Raw genomic sequence first — 20,814 nt, forward strand, 5'->3', positions numbered from 1 at the left:
TTCAGTATCTGAGAGGAAAGCTGTTCCAGTAACTAGAAAACCAGCCAGTGAAGGCGAAACGAGGCTCAGATCTATTCCTTTTCCAACAGCCTTTAAGGCACATCCCAAATTATGGCAAGTTAGGTATCCAGTCAGATTTCATCAGTCTGACTCAGTTGCATCTCTGAAATAGAGGCAGCAATCCACTATCCATGGGTTAGATTTTACAGGAGGTAAAGTCTAATGTACCAGTTTAATATGATTGCTCTGGAGGACAGCTACTCAGACTGTGGCCATATAAGGTAGAAGCAACACATATAAAAGCTAAAACAGAAACACGGTCCTTGTAGATTGGCATAGCCATCCTCTCTACTCACTTTCAGTTTAGAACACAGAAGTAGAAGAGACACTATAAAGCAATAGAAGCAGCCATTGGTTGTCTTCACCTCCAGCCATCACCAGCACCAATTTCAAGTGCTTTCTGTACTTTCTACACACACACACACACCTCAGAGGCATTTGCTGTTAAGTAAGCATAAGCAATGGGAGAGCAGACATGCTCCTTCCTGAGCTCACCATTCATGCTAGCAAAGTTTCAGAGTTCTCCAGCCCAAACAAACTCTTCAACATGTTTTAATAAAAAACCATCCTCATAGCCAAGGATCTGCCCTGAGCCAGCAGTAATTAAAATTAATCATTCACAATTATTTTCATGGGCATGTTCAAAAAGAGACACAGGCAGCTTGCAGAATCCTCAAAGTTGACAGACCTTGAAATAGGCTGTGGTCAGGTACAGCACGTTCCTGGGTTTCAAGCACTTAAAAACATGCTTTGCATATCTATTCACTGCCCTGCTCGCAGCATCTGCAGCGCTGACATTCAGAGGCACCTGGTTTCTGCAGTCCAACACCTGAGCTGGCATCAACGTATCACTTCGGGGACTGATAAGAAAATAAATCTTTAAGTTAAAGATTACTATGTCCATAATGACAGAGAATTAGTGCTACCCAGCTGGGATTTATCATAGAATCATAGAATGGCCTGGATTGAAAAGGATCTCAGTGATCTAGTTCCAACCCCCTGCTGTGTGCAGGGTCACCAACCTGCAGATCAGGCTGCCCAGAGCCACATCCAGCCTGGCCTTGAATGCCTGCAGGGATGGGGCACCCACAGCCTCCTTGGGCAACCTGTTCCAGTGCCTCACCACACTTCGGGTGAAAAACTTCCTCCTAAGATCCAACCTAAAGCTCCCCTGTCTCAGTTTAAAGCCATTCCCCCCTGTCCTATCACTATCCATATTCATAAACAGTTGTTAGGGCCACACCAGCGTTAATATTTCTTATTCTGCTTCTAACCTTGAGACTCTCCCCATTTTCTACACACTTATATTAAGTGTTTAATCACCGTCTTCTTCCTTTTCAGCTTCACCAGTCACTACTTGTGCTATTTTGAGGGAGGTGAAGAGATTTCTAAAGCACACAGCATTCTGAAGGTTACCACTTCCCAAATTTCAAAACTATTGAAGAAATTACAGCAATAGAAGAATGAATAAAATTTGATGCAAGGGATTAAGACTGTCACCTTCCGGAAAACTACTTATTTATACAAGCAATTTTTAGGGACTAAGCATCTACTATTCGTGATAGCAGTCTTGATCAATTCCATCCCTTTGAAACTTATCGTAAAATGTGAGAGTGCACGTCTTACATATATATAAAATCAACATTTGCAGGCACTTTATAGGACCAAGATTGTAACCATTGCAGAGAGAAAGCAATCTCACACCTAACAGATTGCAGATCCCTAGGTATCAACCTGCACACCACTCCTTCCTTCCCATCAGCCGGAATATTGATTTTACAATACATACCGGGGGAAGGAAGAAAAAGATTGCAGAAGCTACACTGAAGGAGGAATATGATAATGGTATCGCTGGCCACCCACCACACATGTTCTGTAATTGGAACTCAACACTGGAACGGAAAGGAAGAGGTGATGGAGGATCCAACTTTTCACATTAATCAACTCTCAGCATGATTTTTAGTTGTAAGACTTCAAAGAAACACACATTCCCTCTTTACTGAAGTAGACAAACACCTGATAAATATGTTTTCCTTTTTATCTTTATAATCTAGAGTGATTTTCTATACTGTGTGCAGGAAACAGCTGTGCAGAGCACTGCCTGGGGAGGGAACAGTTACAAAGCACTTCAGAGATGCCAGGCAGGGTTCAGGAAACATCTCTTGAAGAAACGTAGCCAGGGAAGGGGAAGTAAGCAGTATAAAACAACTGCAGCACTCAAGTTCAGAAGTTTCCACTGCAGTTGCTAACACTGCAATTAGTTTGAAGACATCACTCCAGATTTCTGTGTTTTTATCCAAGGCACCAACATTTTCCTCAGCTCTGGATTTACCTGCCTCCCACAGTTCCTTTCTGCTGGTCACCACAATTTTCAGTCCCAGCCTTTTCCTGTACCCCTCCTGCAAGCCAGCTTACCACTGAAAATGGCAATACAACGAATTTCAGGACGCTAAAATTCCGGGCTTCCCTCTTTTCAGCCTCTGCACCATGAACCCTGCAGCTGCATCCAGGCTTACGGAGGTATAACTTCAGACCTGGGATGAACATTACCAACGCCCACAGCAGCTCTCCCTCCATCCCCTCCTTCCACATCCACGAACATCTGCAGCTCAGAAGAGCAACCAGCATGCCAGCTGCCTTCTGCAGCCACTTTACCACGAAGCCTACATCTGTCTTGCACAGCTTCTATGATTTTTGCCCCCTTCAAAGTTTTGGAGATAATTAGAAGAATGAGCTCAAAGGTGTGCACGGAGAAAAAGGCATGGAGGTCCTCAGAAGGTGAGGGACAGAGTTACGTTTTGCTACTTTAAACAATGTACAACTTTGCATTTTCGCTCCCATTTTAAGTACAAAAGCAGCATTCTTGCCAGAGCTGATATGGCCTTAGCATATAAGCAAGTCTGGGAGCACAGAAAGAACAACTCTCTTTTACTAGTCCAGTCATCAGAGGAAAATAGCTGACCTTTCAGACACAGAAGACTACAGAAATGGTATTTTTACAAAGTGAAGACCATTGGTCTAGGCATACATACACAAATCTACTTGTACATAAACACATAAAACCTTCCTCCCTTGCTTTAAAATCTGAGTCTTCTTGAAGCTTGCACTGCCAGTAACAAATGCAGCTGTTTTGGTTGGGGAAAGAAAAACACAGCTGAGAAAAAATACTGTGGAAAGACATTAGCAGCAGAAGACAAAGTTTCCTATTACCTACTGTAATTATGGAGAAGTGTTATTTTTTATTCTGTCTCTGCCTAAGTCCTCCATTCTTTTTCCATCAGCCTTAAAAAATGATTTTAGGATTTAAACCAAATAGGGTCATTTGGGGGGAACTGCATGCTTCTGGCTAAAGCCTTCCCTGCTCCTCCCCAGGGGGAAAAAATAAACAAGCAGAAATCAAGCAGCAACAACAAAAGAGAAGTGGAGTTCTTCAGTTCTCCCTTTCCCCCTTCCCTAATGCTATTTCAGAGCAGTTCTTTGCAGAGACTGTAAACACCCACACAACTTTCCAGGTGGGGAAAAATACACTGAGTACATAATTTCTTTAGTCTTTCTTTAAGAATTTCTTTAGTCTTTCTTCTTTAAGTGGCAAGATATAAGATCTGGACAAACATACGGAACCTTTGGCAGAAGGGAAAGAAGGTTTGGGGCACTGCAAGGCTCTGATATCTGTGGTGTCTTTCCCTGTGTACCAACCAGCCTGCAAAACCTAATAGCATTAGCTTACTAACATATATTAATAGGTATAAGGGGAGGGAGAGGGAGGGGAAAGAAAGCCACTGGAACGTATTCCACCTACGCTCCGTGCTACTCATGATAAACTCGGGTAGAAGGAAATCTTTTTTTCTCCTGGTTAGGACATGGTGGAGGAAAGCATTTATTTACACATTTTTTCTGGAAATCATCATATAAAAAACCTAACAGTAATCACTGCGTTTATCAATCCACGGCAAGAAAAGAGAAAGTGGGAAAAAGAAACCTAGTCAGGAAGTGCCACAACATCTTACAGCTGGTAGTTTCAGAGTGATAAATATAATGCTGGTCTCAGACTGCTAGAAGGATTTAGAGGTAGCTGTAAAACACCAAGTGCAGTTAACAGTTGGTGTTGGGTCTGGTGCTAGGATTAAAAAGCACTGCTAATCACAAGCAATGTAAAAAGATTAAGGGTTGCCTGTAAGGTTTTTAGGAGCATGTATGTGTAGAAATTCACTGTGGGATTAAAATGCCTCACGTTGGGGGAAAAAAAAAAAAGAAAAAAAAAGGAATTTAAAAAAGGGGTGATAGATCATAAATGCAGCAGCCAGTTTCACTTTCACTGTCCTGAACCCATTCCCAAGGATTAGAGATTTATGATTGGAAATGAAAAACGTATGCCATGGCTTACTGTGAAGGATCTTGGAGGGTTTTAGTGAGGAGAAGCAAGCATTTGTATTCTGAGACTTAGGAATTAACTACACTACTAAAACCTATTAAAACACTGGGCTTTGGGAAAGAGATTTTGCTTACCAAAAACCTGCCTGAAGACAGTGGAGTCACAGCTTCTGAAAGGTACTGTAACACAAATCATGATGGCATCCAGTATCTGCATCCTTTCGGTAAGAAGAATAAAGTGACACCTTCATTTCCTGGCTCCTGGCTGTTTTAGATTTACCTGCGTGATCTATTTCTATTGCTACTTGTCAAGGACAAGTTAACCTCCCCATATAAAATATTCAAATTGGTGTAAGAGAACCCCATGCCCCCAGAAGGATAAAGTAATAATAAAAAATCCAGCTTCCTAAAACCTCAACATAAGTATCTTTTAAAGCCTAGATTTGAATTTTGGATGGATTTTTTTTCTTAAACAAGGCACTTAAGGCAATGCATCACAAGGTGTGATTCCCTGCCTCGCCTGTGACACTGAGCTCCATCAGCAGCGATCACACGGTTCATTGCTGTCACCCTCAGCCACCACCACCCTGATCTGGAGGGCAGGTTGTACAACGATGGACAGCCAGCAACTGCTTAGCACTGAGGCCAACTAAAATTTGCCTCCCTCCAGAAGTGTTGCAAATATATCCAAAGATTCAGAGCAAAATCTTATTTCAGCCACGTGATGAATGTTCTCTTAACAGGATACCCCGTCCCTGATGGTGATCAACACCAGGCTGGATGGCAACCCTGCCCATGGCAGAGGGGTTGGGACTGGATAATGGCCAGAGAAGGGCAATGAAACTGGTGAGGGGTCTGGAGCACAAATCTTAGGAGGAGCAGTGAAGGAGCTGGGATTGTTTGGTCTGGAGAAGAGGAGGCTCAGGGGAGACCTCATTGCACTCTACAACTTCCTGAAGGGAGGCTGTGATGAGGAGGTGTTTGGCCTCTTCTCCCAGGCAACGAACAGGACCCGAGGGAATGGCTGCAGGTTGTGCCAGAGGAGGTTTAGGTTGGACATGAGGAAGAACTTTTTTTCTCAGAGAGTGGTCAGGCACTGGAATGGCTGCCCAGGGAGGTGGTGGAGTTGCCATCCCTGACAGTGCTCAAAAGGCGTCTGGATGAGGAGCTACAAGACATGGTTTGGTGCTTGTGGTAGAAAGGTGATGGGTGGACGGTTGGACTAGATGATCTTGTAGGTCCTTTCCAAATTTGTGTTTCTTTGATTCTATGAATCTTTAAGGTCCCTTCTAACCTAAGCCATTCTATGGCTCTAAGATTTCTAGGCACCATGAGTTCAAACGATGACTCAAACCAACCTTTTTTCACACACTAATTTACCTTCAATAAATCTGAATGTTGCTGTTCAGGTGGCTAGGGAATAGCTTGGGATAAGACTGTTTCATCACGTTCATCTCTCACTCCTTTCAGCCACGTGCTCCTGGAGCATGTCTGGATTTTCAGAATCCATAAGATTCCACTTCCCTTCTGTTCCCCTCAAGAGAGTGTTTCTTCCAGATGCCTGTAGCAGAAGCAGAAATCACCATCTTGCAAGAGTTATAAAACACTCATATTAAATAATAGAGGTGAAAGCACTGTGTATGATTTCTGCAGAATTCTTTTCAGAAGAACAGACAAATTTATTCACTGCATTATGGAACAGTTTGAGAAAACAAGATCATACAATGTACAGTGCCTCTATTTAAATTGTTTCATTTCTATTCATGAGTGCACTGATTAGATACGCCGAAAATATCATCAGTAAGAAATAAATAATTCTGCCAAATTAATAGCTGTTGATTTCTTTTTACCTGAAAATGTAAGCAGCATCTCATTCACACTAGACAAAGCTGCTGTAATTTGGATACACGAGTCTTGTTGGTTCAAGTCTACACAGCACACCCAGACAGGTATTCATCTGTATTTCCTTAATAATAAACAACTTCTTTCAAAATGCCAAGCTGTTTAGTGAGTTAAGATTACCTAATACATGCTCTGCTTGGAGAGGTTTAGGAGTGGGTTGGTTTCTGTATCTGTTGTCTTCTCCAAACAGTAGGTTGAGAGAAACAAATTGCTCCAAACGCGGAGCTTGGTGTAGAAACCAATGTTAGGGAATAGAGGCAAACTTGCTGTATGAGACAGAATTGATCTCAAGCTCACCAAATGCTCTTTATTTAATAACATCTTTCTGCCTCAGAAATAAACCAGCCAGAAGCAATCACCGCTAGCAACATTAGATAATGGGAGCTATTAACCAGCCCCAAAATGAGGGCTCTCCAGTACCTCAACTCCCTGTGTTTTTCAGGGGAAACATGGGAACGGATAGATATGTGTAAATGGAGCAGAAGGTATTATTTATCATGAGGATCACACTAATATTTTGCATGTTTTAAAAAAATATATATAAAGACACAGCTAACGTGCTTTAAAATACAATACTGCAGAATGATGAATGCACTGTATCAGTTGAGCTCACAAACCTACGAGAAACGTTCCATGTTTTTGAGAAATTCATCTAGTTTGAACTGACAATGAATTATTCTTCTAGAAATCAGATGTAATTGCTTTAACATTTCAAAAAAAAAAAATCTAAATGTGCAGCCGAATACCTTCGGAGCACCCAGTTTGCAAAGCAGCCAAGTGATACACCTCCGAGAGCTCCTGTTAGCTCCTGCAGGCGAGACAGATCAAGGAAATGCTGAGTGGAGGTGCAGTGTGACAGTTATTAGCAAAACAGGAGTAATTTGACAGAGAAAAAAAAAATCTGACAAAATCTCAGTTCTCAGCAACAGATTTTGAAAGCCTATTTGCACATAAATTGGAAGAAAACAATTCTTGCATTAGAAACTGATGAAGATGAAACAATGTATCCCAAATCCTAACGTATTTGAAATTATTTTCTTTGATTCAAAGCCGATAATCCTATAACAGGCAGTAACTAAATAGTAGCTTATCAGACTTGCTCTGCATGTTGAAGAGACTGCACAGCCAGATCCTGATTTGGGGCCACTCTAATATCAGAATAACTGGATTTACTGCTGTATTCACACCTTTGTTTTTGCCATCTGAAACGGCTGCAGCACGCAGTGCATTTGGCTGTGTTTTAAGCCTTAGCAGCATAAATATCCCCTTGTGTACCGTATACTTCACCACTTCTTGCTTCCCATAAATCAAGCCTAGAACCAATCATCTTTTTGTGTTAGACATTAATGGCAACTCCATTATTCAAATCCAGCCTGTGCAGCTTTGCCTTTCACAGGGACGTACAGCAGCTCACAAGCAGGCTTACAGCTGAGCAAGGAGCCATTCCGATCTGCTCGCGGTCTTCCTACACCTCTGTCGCCAGCAAAGATGAGGTGCTCTGCATCTTTCAATGTGTCGGTGCAAAAGGCTTTCTGAAAACTTCTATGAGGTGTAACAAAGTGAAATAATTGGGAAGGCATTTTGCACTCTTGCAGGAACTGCAGCTTTGTGTCACTGTAAACACTGTCTACATGTTTTAGCTCAATAACTCTGCTTACTTGTACATGTTCTTCGCCGCATTACAATTAGACGCATAGGCAAAGAGACCTTTGGTGTCATTAAATCAAATTCCTCTACAAACACACAGAGATTTTATGGACTGTTGTCTTTTCTGCTTGCTGCTACATTTCCACGTTCAGTGCAGAACACAGTAACAGTTGCAGGTACCTTCCCCTGTTTACAGTACCCACCAAGAACGATTCCAAAACCAAATAAAACGACTCGGCTATGATTTAAGCAGCACAAACTGTTTTCCCATGGGGTTTCTTTTTTTTCTCTCCTCTTTCCCTCATCTCTCAGTTCAGGAGGATAGGGAACATGAAAACTAAATGGATTTATGCTTAAATAATTCATCTTTTCAGGCACATCAAACCAAGCACTAAAGTTCATCCACAGGGCTAGCAGCATTTAGCTGATTCCAGTGGTATTTTAAGCAGGATTCTGGAGAGCTAGTTGCAAAAGGTTGGGAGGAAATACTGAACAGCTGTGTTGCTGTGCAGTTCGGGACCACGTGCTGTAACCCTACCTAGTCTTGTTGAGGACATCTGATGGGGACGTGGCACCAGCTGTGCCCAACACTGCTGCGTTTCAGAGACCCGCTCCTGAACAAGAGATGCTTTGTGAGCAGGGTGAGCTTTGGCACATCCAGGGAAGCCTCAGAATTACAAACGCCGAGCATCGCTTTCCTGCCAAGTGGTAACAAAATATGTGGCAACATAAAGCGTCTTTAGGAGAGCTGCTCCCGTAGGGCACACATCCGAGCTCACTCACTTCAGCCTAGGAGCCAAGTTGCCTTAAAGTAAGGTTCTGTGGGGGTTGGAACTGAAGCCATGGTAGCAACTTGCCTCCTCTTTAAGCACAGGAGGAAAAACAGAAGGTTTCCTTTGTATATTTCCAAACGTCTTTTGAAGGAATGATGATGGGTTTACTAATGCAGAAAATCAAGCGATATTTCTCTGTAACCTTTGCTACACTTGCTCTTGAAGTCATGTTTATTGTGCTAACTAAACTGTACCACATTCTTGCAGCTAAGGAGGAAAAAAATAAATCTGTTTTGCTTCTTGCTCTCTTTTTATTCTCTTAAAACCCAGATACTCTCCAATTCCTACTATTAACTGCTTGCTTTAACAACACATGAGGTTGTCTCTCTGCACAAGAGGTGTCTCTCTGCTGCACATGGCTATCAATGTGCTAGAAGAGTCTGCAAAAAAGAGCGAGGAAAATCGGGCTTTCCCACAACTGAGATCTGTTCCTGTGATTTATACCCAGAACCTGTTGTTGTCCAGACTAAATCAGACAAAGCAGTAAAGAAAAGTAATTAGATTTCAGTATGTAATGACATCTGACGAGAATTTCAGCAACGCTGCTTGGCCCGTGTGGGAAACAATTGGTCAAAGTGAAGAAAACATTTTGCCACATGGAAAACTTTAAGTGGGTTAGTAACCTGGTACTGTACCAGAGATGAATTTTTCCAGTCAGGTTTATATCTTCAAATTCACTGAAGTGGAGATTTATTGCAGCAAAGACAGAGAAAACCACTGGAGGAATGTGCTGGAAGTGGAGCGGGACAAAAGGAAAACAAACAAAGAAAATAGAATATTCTTGGATTTTCAGTGGCTTAACTGAAATGCCTTTGTGTTTCTAGTCTAAATTAACATGGTTCATAATACTACTATCTAAGCCACAAAAAAACACAAGATTTGGTAAAATGTTATGTTTTGCAGAATATGTTTTGGGCAAATTTCATTAGAAATAGCTTGAAATACCTTTAAGAAGCATCATCATGACGACACGTTTATTTCTTGTGGTTTAATTTGAGACCTTCAGCAGAAAGCAATGTCACTGCGAGCAGTGATGGCTTCAAGCCACTGCTTATGCAGTGGAAGACCTCTTTAAATCAAGCATGTTTAAAAACGTCCTTGTTCTAACTTGGGTGTACTGGGCAGCCCATCACAAATTTATGTCCTCACGCTTTGTAGAGTAATGATGTTCATATACCCACAAAGCTGTCTGTGAACAACACAGACTCTTCCACTTGGCTAATCTTCCCACATAAAAGTTAAGTGCCTCATACTCCCTGTGTGTGAAAGCCACTCTAAACCAAAATGGACAACTTTTTCTGTCTGTAACATATGCATATGAACACATGCAGGATAAGAAAACATGCTTTAATTGATTCTGACCAACCACCATTAAAAAGCAACAGCAACAAAAACCTAAAAACACAAAGAACCACCAGACCATAGTCTACCATCATTAAAAAAAATAAAATAAAAAATGCTTACAGTAATGCCTATTGAATTGCAAGTCCTGACCTTGGGAGATCTGGAGAACAGCATTCGTTTCCTTCCTTCAAGAAGCAGACACTGTAACCCTTTTTTCAAAGTTTTGTACTGAAATTGTTCTTACCCCAGCCAAGCTGACAGCGTTGCTGTGGAGAAGCTTGCTTCCAGGGGAAGTGGAATGTAAAAACAAAGTTGCTTTGACCTTAACAATAATCCTGTTTGCATATTACAATATATTTTCCTACCATAACAAGGCAAAGTCCCTTGTGTTCCGGTCAGAAAAAGTCATCTTCCAGTAAAAGCACATTGTGATCAATAACATTTTCTTAATATATTATATTATCTCTCACTAAAACACTTTTTCATTTGGCATTTCAGGCTGCCTAGTAGGGGAAATTCATGACAAAACTCAAGATGGCAAATGAGATACTGCAAATTAATTCCATCTTTTTGTTCGTGAACATTTGACAAGCCTGTGTCGTCTGACTTCACCAGAAGCTTTCTCAGCTTTCAAATATACATGAAACAGAAGAATCTGCTCCACTACCATACACCAATCTTCACTTCAGCCTGCATAATTTTGTGTTGAAATATGCTGTAGATTAAACAGCAAACTTTGAGACCAGAATTGGTAGGGCTTAATTTAAATATTAGTTTAGGAAACAGACTCAGAAGTCCACAATAGCAATTGTGAAATTGTATTTTAAAGTTACAGCCCAGAGACTGACACAGTACAGGAATCCTCCACAGCTGAATCTGTTTTTGCTACTGAGCCATCTGCAATCTGGTCCTGAAAAAGACTATGCAATGAAAAAGCCAATTTGGTGCTGGCCAAGTTTGAAGAGAGCTGTGACATGATGGACATTACAGGGAAGTAGAGGAAGTTCTTCACAGAGAGAGTGGTGAGGTGCTGGCACAGCTTCTCAGAGAGACTGTGGATGCCCCGTCCATCCGTGGAGGTGTTCAAGGCCAGGTTGGATGGGGCCCTGGGCAGCCTGGGCTGGTACCAGATCTGGAGGTCGGTGGCCCTGCCTGCAGCACGGGAGTTGGAAGGTGATGATCTCTGGGGTTCCTTCCAACCTAAGACATTCTATGATTCTACAAAGTACTTCCCTACTTGTGGGTCTGAAATTGCTTTTGCTATGAGGAGTAGCAACTTTATTCCCCTCTCACAGTTTATACCCTGCAGGCTGAAGTGAAGACCCAGTGGCACAGCCAGGGGCAGAGCCCATGTTCCTGCTTTCCTAGATGCAACTGAATTAAGGAAAGTTTTCAGTGTTCAGCTTGGTCCAAAGAGGCATGATCCTTCAAAAAAGGCTTGGGTGCATGCAGGGTATTATCAATAGGGTGGCTTAAACACACCCGATCTCTGTAGGATTAGGTGCAGAATCACTGCCAGTATTAATATTTCAGCATAAGGAATAAAAGGCAGGTAAGTGATGAATATTCACGCTGTGGGAATGCTCTGTATATGAATTCTGTAACAGAAGCATGCAAAGACTGTACCCATACGCTGCAGAATTTACCAACTAATAGCCCAATTAAAGAAGTACTTCAGAATGTGCCTTGCTTTAAGCTCACATTGTAGTCAGCTCTTGTTGACTAAACACATTCAATTTCGTTAGGCCAAGATTCAAATTGAAAACAATATTAAAAAAGTGAGGAAAAATGGATGGAAATGTAATTTAAATCCACAAATCCCAGCACCTCAATAGGTCTGAACCGTGTAAAGGGCCAAAGAGCACATCTACCTAAGAAGTCATTCATCAAAGATCAACATCTTGTTTAATTGTGGAAGACATGTGCAGGAGAGATGCATGGAACTCAGTTGTTGGAACAAATCCAAGAAGTACTTAGATACATTAGGGGAATCAACTCTTTGCAAGGGTTGATAACTGCAGGACAAGGGGAAATGGTTTGAAGTTGAGGGAGGGAAGATTTAGGTTGGATGGCAGGGGAAGTTCTTTACAGAGAGAGTGGTGAGGTGCTGGAACAGCTGCCCAGAGAGGCTGTGGATGCCCCGTCCATCCCTGGAGGTGTTCAAGGCCAGGTTGGATGGGGCCTTGAGAAGCCTGTCTGGTATGAAATGTGGAGGTTGGTGGCCCTGCCTCTGGCAGGGGGTTGGAGCTTCATGATCCTTGAGGTCCCTTCCAACTCTGGCCATTCTGTGATTCTGTGATATATTTGTGAGAAAAGGAATAAAAATGAGATTGGCATTGATAAGCAGGAACACAGATGACATTACTCCAAACTGGGTGGGAAGAATGAAATAATCAAGATTTTGAAGGTGAGAAGAAAGTTTGGGATAACTTTTTTTTGTTTTGAAGCAAAACAGTACAGAGAGTAAGCCTTCATGCAAATGAGCACTTATAAAATAGCCTTTCTAGGTGAGTAATTTCTTTCACGATTAATAAAATCTGCAATCTGAGCAACAATGTTCTGATGACTTCCTGCCATTCGTTATCGCTCATCCTGGCACCAAAAACTCATTATTATTAGAGCTCACAAAAGAAAATATTTACTTCTATGAAAAGACTTAATTTTTAATTTTTAAAAGAATCACAAGTTTTTAAGCTTTGTTTCTACTTCTAAGTCTTGAAAGTGAAAAAGGAGGGAGCCCTAGCAACCCTCACGTATATCTCCTTCAGCTTCCAACAAGTGATGTGAATAAAAGCATCTAATTTATATGGTAACACAACACACTACAAAAGTATACTTTGGTTTAAAAGCAGCCTACTAAGAGTATGGAGTTAACATATCCCCATATAACTATGGGCGTGTGTTTTATACTATAAACATACGCACTTTTGCCTTTTTTATAGCAGTTTTCTCCAAAGGAGCTAAAAGCATTTAACAGTTCCTGCAGAACTAACAGCACTCTTGTGAATAAGAATATATAATCACTATTTTAATGGCATGGAAGCTGAGGCACAAAGGTGGATGTGGCAGAACAAAAACAATACCAAACTCCGAGCTCTGTGAGTAAATTCCAGCCTACCTGGCATGCATCATCTATAGGTGGAGAGGAACAGAGATATTTTTGTCAGTGCTTATAGAGATGTTAGCACTAACACTGCCCATGTCCCCCTCCATCCTGCACCCTGTCAAAGCATCTAAACCAGAGCCACATTAGAAAGAATAAGTAAAAGAAAAAAAAATAGAATAAAGAACAGATGCTAAATGGACGCAAAGAAACATACACAAAAAAGATTTCCCTATGCACAGGTGCTTGACAAACATCTGAGCTCTTTATATAGAGATCTCTCAGATCTCCCACTTTCAATGATGTGGTGGTCAACCAGTAAAGGGAGATGCAGCAGGCATGAGTTGCAATAAGGGAAAATCTAATTAGATATGAGGAAGGAAAAATCAGTGAGTGCTTCACCAGTCAGCACAGTCTGCCCATGAAGGCTGCTGAGTCTCTATCCTCAGGGATACTCAGGACTCAACTGGACACAACCATAACACTGAACAACCTGCTCCACTCTGTAGCTGGCCTGTTTTGAGCAGGAGGTTGACCAAGGTCCTCCCCTAACGAAGTTACTGCAGGAATATCATACAGATACAAATGAGGTTATTCCTTGGTTTCTTTGTTTCATCCCAAAGCTTATCAGAAATTCATACAAGAAGTATGACTCTGGACTTCCATGAGTAAAAACAACTACTTCATTCAGCTTGCTCTCTTCTGAAAAGAGGGAATGGAACAGACTGCAATTGTTGCTTTAACCCACCGAAAGCTACAAAGAATGAAAAGCAAAACACAATCAAGGACCTAAACGTGTGTGGTCGTTAGAGGTCTTGGTTGAAGTTTACATACCTTCCTGACCCTCGTTCCTTGTAAGAAACACTCAGAAAACACTCAATCAAGTTGCTGTGCTGAGAGACCCGCTGCTGCTAAAATAACTGCATCATGGTAACAGCTCTCAACTTCTTCCTTTCATTTCAGATTCCTCTCTCCCCCCACACACACATTTTCATATGAGGTGCTGCATATGGTGAAAGCTGATTTAGTCTGAGCCAGAAACAACAGAGGTTAAATACTTCTCTAGTTAGAACACAGAGATTGCAACAGTACGTGATTGTCAAGCTGTACGGAGCTATACAGCCAACATGCATAAATACCTTCTACACTCTTCAGAAGAATAAGCAAGTTAAAATGTTTTAAGGGGGGCAGCTGAGCTAGGAACATCCTCAAATGGGTAAGATAGACAAGCATGCTACTCCTACGGGCAGCTCATTTCTAGGAACAAAGTGCACCCAAGAATCCAAGGCACTTTTGATCAGCTTCTCAACCCACAGCAGAAGCCTTGATGAGGTAGCCTGGACACAGAGGTCAGCTCATTTCCAACTATGTATGTCAACTACTTCTGATAATTAGCTACAATAAAGAGAAGAGAGTTGTTGGTTGGGTAGTTTTGTCATTTTACCCTCCCGTCCCAAGTGGATCACAGACATGATACCAGAAATACCCACAGAAATACCATAATCTGATACAATAACAGTACAATAAGCTGATATTCAGCCTAAGACTATACTCAGCATTTTGTACTGATTTGAACTGTGCAATGCTGCAACATATCAAGCCAGATTTGCTAGACATTCCCCACCACAGAAAGTGAATTAAACTGTCACTCATCTCCATAAGACTTGCTCTAGTATAAGTACTTCTTCATCAGTTGGACAGTCTTGCTCTGAATTAAAAGCAAAATGCTATGTTGCAAGTTAAAATCTTCATCCACTTTCCCATATGTTATTTTTTTTCCTCTCTACTTTTCTCTTACCTATTTTCCACTCTGCTGTTTTCCCCCAGTTCAGTATGTTTAACCCTCTGTACTCCTCCTGCCTGCCTACTGCTTTCTTTTCTTGCCCTTCTCAGCAGATTTAAAGGAAGGAACTTGCTTTTGAGTTCCAGCCACCCTGGCTACACTGATAATTATGGTCTGAGCATTGAACTTCTGATGTCCTCCTGATCCTTTCTGTTGTCCATTTATAAATGAATGAGGCAGCAAAGCCTGCTGGAGTACAGCTCCCTTCTCCGAGGACCATCTGTTCAGTGTGTCAAGGCAAGGCTGGGGCAGAATCATTTGAGTTGGAAGGGGACCATGGAAGGTCATCTAACCCAACTCCCCTGCAATGAACAAGGGCATCTCACAACATATACACCCCATGAAATGATAGGGAAAAATGACACTGTAACCATTGTGAGTGATACTAAAAAAAAAGTTATTTAGAGAACATTTGATTTTACTACAACTTCAAGACAATTACAGCTGTTGGTATATTCAGTTTTACAGCATTACAAACACATGGTGGAACAAAGAAGGAATATAAAATAAAAGCCTTATTCAAAATTCAGACTTGACTTCAAGTAACAATTTCATTTTTCTATTATTACATACACTATTTATGATATTGTATTGCTAGCACAGAGAAAGAGATTAAATAAACTTCCCTACACATACTTATACACACTCAAGCATACACACAATTTCCTGTTTTACCATGAACAAACTAATGATAGGAATTAAGAAGCATTTTTAAATTATCAAAGCTGCACTGAAATCTGTAAGCTAGTTGCTCAGGGAAATACACTTTATAAACTGTCTTCATGGGTGTACTACAAACCTATCGATGGGAAGAGGCTGCCAGAAAGGTTATGATCCAGATGTGCTGGGGATGCTGAGGTGTTCAGCAAGAAAAATCGAGAGGGAACAGCAAGCAACACAACAACTGTTGTGTGGTGTGCAAGAAAGATTAAGCTGATTAAAATTAGGGAAGAAAAAAAGAAAAGAGGACTTGGCGGTCTTGATGCAAATAGAAAGTGCACCACTCCTGGGCTGTGTCAGCAAGAGGATAGCCAGCAAGCCTGGGGGTGGTCCTACCCATCCATGTAACACTTGTGAGCTCTCCAGGATAGGTAGAGGGTATTGGTGGCTGGAGCACAAGGCAAGAAGGAGGAAAGAGAGATCACACTACGGTTTCCAATTCCCAGTGGAAACTCACGAGAGTGAGCCTATTCTTGAAAGTACGGAGAGATACAGGAAAAGAGCTACAATAATGAACATTCCAATGAGAGATGAGGAAAATATCCTTCATGACATCGTGAAACAGGAACAGGGGCCTGAAGAAGTGTTGGAATCTCCATTCTTGGAGATATTCAAAGCTGAAATGCGTGCAACCCTAAGCAACCTGGGGGACACTGCCCTGAGCAGGAGGTCAGTCTGGATGATATCCAGAGGCACTTTTAAGCCTGAATTAACCAACAGTTCTAAATATCTAGTTGGCAGAAGCCAGAATGTGATCAAAGGATGCCAAGAGAGCTGTCATACAGCATCAAGGGTCAGGCTTAGCTCTGCAAGGAGAAACACACAAAGAAGATTGGGAAAAGAAGCTAGGAAAGGAGTGATGATGAGTAAAGCAGCAGGCTGAAAGAGAAGGCAGCAACAGAGGATCAACACTGTAAGGAAGGACAAAAATAGACAACCCAAATCTGCATCCACCAAGTTACACTTTCCCCTAGCAGCTGAAAGGTAAAAAGTCCTATGGGAGTTACTCAGTGATGAAGTCAATATTTATGTTTCCTCTTTGATGTGCGTAATAGAACTGAGTAGGAGAGGAAATCAGTTCTCTCTTTTTTAGGAAAAACTAAGCAACCTTTAATCTGCTTGCTTTTTTTTTTTTTTTTTTAATCTACACACACAATTTTGCAAACTTCACTGGTATTTATAACGCGTTTATATAATAAAGAATGTTTCATTTGTAATACAAACATGTAAGTATATTTTGTAGCTTAAAACTCCAAGCAGTCACAGCACTCAAAGTGGCTAACAGCCTTTTGCAGTTCTGTAGGATACAAACCTCTGAGCCTGTGGAGATGAACTCCACTGCCTCTTGCAGCCACACAACCCAGTGCATATACCCTTGATCGGGTTTATAGCACTAGCATTCAGCCTTCTACATTCTTTTCCAGTGTAACACAGTTGCACATGCTCTGACAGGGATTTGCTGCAGTCACTGAATGCATAACCCAAACTACGTTCATGTAAGACAGATAAAAGGAAAATTAAAATGCAAAAGGAACAGATAACTGCACACTTACCCTATGATATCCAGAATGTGTATCAAAATCAGCCTCAGGTGTAATAGTCAGTAAACAGGACAGCAAATCCTTGCATTTAGCAGGAGGTTTCTGGGAAGCCAGATTACCTAGGAAGAGAAGAGGAGAATTACGTTAATACACAAAGATAAAGACACCTAGGCTTTGTAAGAATAGCCTTTAAATGAGCTAGAGGAGAAGAAAGAAAAAAAACAGCTGCAGAATGGGAGATGGTACATGCCACCATGATCGGCATGGAGAATTTAATCCTCTGAAGGTGACAGAAATCTGCTATGAAGCATGGGGAGTTCGGTGCTGCTGGATTCTTAGGGTTTAGTAAAGAGCATCTAATACCCGTGATAACACAGTGTTAACCCTCTAATCAAGGACGTGGAGGAGAGCAGAAAGAGCACGATATTTTGCTTAATTAGTTGCTATCAAAGAGAGGACAAGTTCAAGCACTCCCAAGAATGAGGCGACACAAGATTATTTAAAAGTTTAATAGCGTTCTAAGTCTTTGGTAATGCGGGGTTTGCCCATGAAGTAAAAATAATCCCAAGAGATAAATTTAAAGAAATATATCTCATTTTAGTGCCCAGAATAAAATGACTACTCATTAAAGCAAAGCAGTTTTATACCTACGTTCTCCATCTCACATCTAATATATATGGGAGTAATCTCCATGACGGGAAGTGGATTGTAATCCTGCAAGAATGAAGTGCTGTCATTATCTGCAAATCAATAAAGTATTTATTTATTTATTTTTGAGTCAGCATAACAGTCCCTATTGATTTCACGTTTTTAGCACTGGAGTTTCTGGCCCTATGAAGAAGATTCTTACTATGATGAGAGACACAGATGAATAAATGAGCTGAGACGAGCTAGTTCTAAGTTTCCGTTGTCCAAGGGAAGTTCGCTGTAATCAAGGTTTCGTATCATCACAGAATGGCCTGGGTTGAAAAGGACCACAATGCTCATCCAGTTCCAACCCCCTGCTGTGTGCAGGTCACCAACCAGCAGACCAGGCTGCCAGAGCCACATCCAGCCTAGCCTTGAATGCCTGCAGGGATGGGGCATCCACAGCCTCCTTGGGCAACCTGTTCCAGTGCTTCACCACCCTCTGGGGGAAAAACTTCCTCCTAAGATCCAACCTAAACCTCCTCTGTCTCAGTTTAAAACCACTCCAAAGAAACCAAAGTGTTTCTCTTTCACAACCTCAGCTTAAGCTTATTTTGTTTTATACAAACATAATGTTTTGTGTAATTGCAACACTACATATTTTGCATTGTTACAGGAATATACTTCACTTACCCTACCTGCAAGCTGTTGGAAGTTTATCATGCAAAACCTCTTGAAGGACACCTCCCTGACCTGCAAGAACGTTACTACAGAGTATTTGCATGACTCTTGCTATGTTCAAATAGCCCGACCAAAAAAATAAAAGTAATAAACCATTTGCCTGTGAAAGTCCAAACCTGGCTGAGCACTCAGGAGCTTATGGTTCAAAGGGATGGTGAAGGTGGTAAAGTAACAGGAAAAGAAGGACACCAAAGGGCGACACAACGCATCCAAGGTCATTTTGAGTGTTTGTGAAGCCCTGAGTTCCATTGGGCCATGATAAATTCCTTCAGAAGAGTTTAATAGAACTGATAGATGCTTATATAATTCTGTAAATGAAGCATAAAGCAACTTTGGCTTGATGAGCTGATCAAATAGCTCGTGTTGTAACAAATGACCTGTAATACCTGTAATGAGAGCTGACTGCAGTTCATGATGTACCATTACAAAGAGAAGGAAAAAAGATAAAAGTTTAAAGTGGGGCCTGCTGACATCCCAAAAGAAATCTCCAAAAGCAAACAGACAAAATCATTTACAATTTTCAGTCCTCATTTCGTGCAGAAAAAGCAGATCCCTTCCCAAGCAGTAGCCAGCTGCAAGGTTAGTCTCTCAAAAATGCAAAGCATGATAATACAAGCAACAAGCACACGAAAGGACTGGGAAGGCACACAAAAAGAAGCGTCTAGACTGCATTATCCTCATCATTCCTGTCTTCTCTGTCATACAGAGCTGCATTCTCCTCGTTAGCTGCTTTGTTTACAGGGTTAGACTCATTTTGGAGTTTAGGCTTTCCAAATAGTTGGTCTATTCATTTATATAATGCTGCTCAAACACATTGTTGAGACATTTTCAACGGAGTATTTCTGACTTTTGCGACACGCTTAAAGAATTTTGCTTGAACTGCCTGAAAAAGCTCCAACCAAAATAACAGCTTTTTTTTTTTTTTTTTTTTTTTTGGTTTGGTTTGTTTTCCTGTTTTTCAGAAAGAGCACTGTTTTCATGGAGAAGTTTATGGAAAGGACAGAATAAACTCAAGGGAGTAATTTCTCCTTTGCGTAGTGAATCACCACATCACAGTTATCCCATCCTCTTCAAGGGCAACACTGGGCCAAAATAACGTGGAAGGTCTCCCAAGGGAAACATTCAGTTCCCAAAGCCATCTCAGGACTTGTTCAAGAGCAAGCACTGACTTTGCAGAACTGAAGAACCAAAAAAAAAAACCATAAAATAAAATGGATTTGTGATAAGGAAGAGGACTAGTCTGATACACCAACGGCAGTTTTACATGAAGGAAATCTTTTTCTTTCCTACCTCAAAAGGGAAAGACATGAGGAACATCTACAAAGCGTGACTGTAGACTCTAGATGGCAGTGCCATAGGGAAAAGCGGAACAGACCTCACAGCTGGATACGGGATGTTTGAAGAAAGGCTCAGAAGGAAAATGGAGCAAGAAAGGGAATAATCCGTCACCATGAAAATGGTACACAAAGACGGGCTTAGGTTCAAAATCTGTTTCCTTACTCCTGGACACGCAGTCCCAAAGACGAGTCAAAATTATTACTTGGGACAACACAAAGAAAGGATTAATGGTCTTTACTGTTTAACATACATTATTTGCTTTATTTACTAGGCTTTGGGTGCCTTCTCTACCCTGCTTTAGAAAAGCCTGGCTGTTAATAGGACAGGATTTTGATCTTATCAAAACTTAACTGCAGTTCAAAGTGCGGGGCAGAGAGGAGAACACCTGTCAGTCAGCTCAGAACCACTAACATGAATACTGAAAGTAGAAGAGCCAGACATACAGCAAGGAGCTTTAAACCAAGAGGTGTTCTCTTTTGTTAGCTAGCTTTGAAGATAAAGCCTCACTTCCCTGTATCAATATTTCATGAAGCTGAAGGCACCTTCCAAAGGCCTACAGCAGCAGCCCAATTTATCTGTTAGCAGCCTGATAACCTCGAAATGGACAAATCATAAATACTATGCAGCACCTAAGCTTCTGAATTAAAATGACCACAGGTAACCTGTTGGAAACCCGACATCTACTTCATCATTGTAGCAACTTCCATGATGTCAGCAGCTGGTCCTTTGGGGTAGAACTACCAG

General features: G+C 41.4%; 1 protein-coding gene across 2 annotated transcripts in view; it reads right to left on the reverse strand.

Moving 5' to 3' along the window:
- Positions 1–20,814, reverse strand: part of KLHL29 (kelch like family member 29) — a 403,260-nt gene that overhangs the window by 315,678 nt on the left and 66,768 nt on the right. For both annotated transcript variants that reach the window (XM_042829821.1, XM_042829815.1), the window contains exon 2: positions 17,377–17,483. The gene's annotated coding sequence lies outside the window, so the exon portion shown is untranslated. The remainder of the gene's footprint in view (positions 1–17,376; positions 17,484–20,814) is intronic.

The sequence above is a fragment of the Centrocercus urophasianus genome, unplaced genomic scaffold (assembly GCF_019232065.1).
Source record: "Centrocercus urophasianus isolate 14NV4802_14NV808 unplaced genomic scaffold, USGS_Curo_1.0 seq_10, whole genome shotgun sequence".
NCBI lineage: Eukaryota > Metazoa > Chordata > Aves > Galliformes > Phasianidae > Centrocercus > Centrocercus urophasianus.